This window comes from Haemaphysalis longicornis, unplaced genomic scaffold (assembly GCF_048455015.1).
Source record: "Haemaphysalis longicornis isolate Haplotype H1 unplaced genomic scaffold, Haemaphysalis longicornis Haplotype H1 scaffold_11, whole genome shotgun sequence".
Classification (NCBI taxonomy): Eukaryota; Metazoa; Arthropoda; class Arachnida; order Ixodida; family Ixodidae; genus Haemaphysalis; species Haemaphysalis longicornis.
Genome location: NW_027526214.1, coordinates 127453624 through 127456568, shown reverse-complemented (window position 1 = coordinate 127456568; position 2945 = coordinate 127453624).

Genomic DNA, 2945 nt, shown 5'->3' with positions numbered 1-2945 from the left:
CAGGCCTCTCACTTTTCCATTCGCGATGGCCTGCTTTACCACCGCAGTTACGTCCCCAGAGGCCGCAAGTGGCTACTAGTTATACCTCGCCACTTGCGTTCCACTTTTTGCGCTTTCTTCCATAACGACGCCCAATGCGCTCATGCCGGCGTGCTGAAAACGTACCAGCGCCTCCATCTACGGTACTACTGGCGCGGGATGTACAGCTTCGTCTGCAAGTTCGTCCGCTCATGCCCTGACTGTCAGCGCCGCAAGTCGCCGCCTCATCATCAGGCCGGCCCATTACAGCCCTTGCCTTGCCCAGAGCGCCCCTTCGATCGTGTGGGCATTGACTTGTACGGCCCACTGCCTTGTACCGCTGCCGGTAACCGTTGGGTCATTGTCGCCATTGACCATCTCACACGCTACGCCGAGACGACCGCATTACCGGCTGCCACAGCACGGGACGTGGCTTCTTTTATGTTACATCGCTTCATGCTTCGCCATGGTGCCCCTAGGGAATTACTCAGCGATAGAGGCCGCATTTTCCTGTCCGAAATTGTTGAACCTCTCCTTACTGAATGCCGCATTGTTCATCGGACCTGCACGGCATATCACCCGCAGACCAACGGTCTCACCGAGAGATTTAATCGCACTCTTGGTGATATGCTCGCCATGTACGTTTCTTCAGACCATACTAACTGGGACTCAGTCCTCCCATTTGCCACGTACGCATAAAATACCGCGACGCAGTCTACTACCGGCTTCTCGCCGTTTTTTCTTCTGTACAGCCGCGAACCGACCCCCCCCTTGACACTATTCTCCCGTACAGAGCTGACGCCGCTGAGTATTCGACTGTGTCTCAAGTATCCTCTTATGCCGAAGAATGCCGTCAACTTGCCCGCTCATTTACATCCGACGATCAATTCACGCAAAAGAATCACCATGACAAGGACCTCCCAGATGTGTCTTTCTCCCCCGGTTCACTGGTGTGGCTGTGGGTACCATCCACACCTTCTGGACAATGCAGTAAGTTTATCTCTAACTATCACGGCCCATACCGGGTACTGGAGCGTACCTCGCCGGTTAATTACCTTGTCGAGCCAGTACAGCCTTCACCCGACCAACGCCGACGTGGAAAAGAGACAGTCCATGTGCAACGCCTGAAGCCTTACAACGACCCCCTCGTCTTATCGTGCCCCTAGGCAGCCAGGATGGCTGCTCTTCAGCGGGGGAGTGATTGTAAAGAAGATAGTCACCGAGTCAATGCAACGGACAATCTCCTGTTTGGTGGTATGCGTCAGTGCGAGGACGGTGCAACGGACAATCTTCCGTCTGTGGGCATGCACCAGGGTCAGGGCACTATCGCACTCGCTTGTCTCGTGCTCGCCCTGTTCCGACCGGCTGAAACGACCGCTTGGTTTGGCCGAGCTCATCGTCGTACCCCTATCTGCCCTCCCAATAAACACCATTTCCCAAGATGCTTGCGGGTGATTTTTGAAATGCGGCAATATGTATTTAAAGTTATCACCGTGAAATCTGAACAAAACAATACAGCTTCACGAACAAAAACGCACATCGAACAACTTATTTCCTCACAACTTGATGTCTTACCTTGATGTTATGTAACGACGGCTTTATGAATTTAAAGCGTGAGCAAAACAAATTTCAGCTCTGCCTTGCTACTGAGGGTAGACTGGAACGTCAATTGTAGATTAAAAGGCAGGGTATCCTTGCACCCTTCGTGTACAGCGGTAAAAAAAGGTGCTCTAATTCTCACCTAAAAAACGCAGGGAGTTTGTGTCAAGATTCGAACGATTGACCTTCCAAACAGCAGACGAATACCGAACCTCTCGGCCACGGAAGCAGACGTATTGTAAACAAAGAAATTGCTATAGCAACCGAGGTTGCCAACTTCCATTGTGGGGTGTTTCTTTTTTTGGTCGTATGTGAAAAATTTGCCTAGTGATAACGCTTGTTTCTTCCGCACCCATCTTGAATGCGAGGCCAATTATGCTAATACTACAACCTAAAACTACATCACAAAAATGACAACAACACGCAGAAGGAAGTACAGAGAAACAACTGACGAAGTTCCCTAAGAATATGTCATGAAGTACATAAGATGTCATCATGAAAGCCGTCGAAGTGCACCAAGAGTTAGACATAAATCTACTTAAAAAGGCTGCGAAAATACAGCAGAAAGTTTACAGAAAATCACTTGTGAGACTCTCAACAGAACCTCTGCGGCCAAATACCTGTTGAAACACGTCTAGAGGTCGTCAAAAAAATATTCATGATCTCTACAAGATCCCTATATATGAGGAAGAGACAACTCTACAGAAACACATAAAAATTAAAGCCGTTCCACTGAATGTGAAAGCTGCCGAAAGTGCAGAGCAGTGATTCGCCATAACGAGCTGTACCGCCGTTATCCGCTTAGTGCTACCGCCCATGCAATTCAAATTTTCCGCCTTCGCAGTGCTCCCGCGCCCCCTGCTTGAAACTGTGCCAGCGGGAGTTATGGATTGCATTGTATTGGATTGTATTGGATTGCATTTGCTTGATTAAACAAATCTGTTGGGCAAGTTGGTGCATTATGCTTGAAAAGGTAAAAAGCGCGACTTGGACAACGACAGTAGAGAAGGACGACGGGACAAGAGCGCTTGTCCCGTCGTCCTTCTCTACTGTCGTTGTCCAAGTCGCGCTTTTTACCTTTTCATGCATTTGCTTGGCTTGCATTGGATTGGTTTTGGATTGGATTGGATTAAGATTGGATGACAAGCAGCAATAAGCATGATAATCAGCTACCCGCCGCCGTGGCTCAGTGGCTAAGGCGTTGTGTTGCTGAGCACGAGGTCGCGGGTACGATTCCTGGCCGCGGCGGCCGCTTTTCTGATGGAGGCGAAAAGCAAAAATGCCCGTGTGTGAGAGATTTCAGCGCACGTTAAAAATCCCCAGGTGGT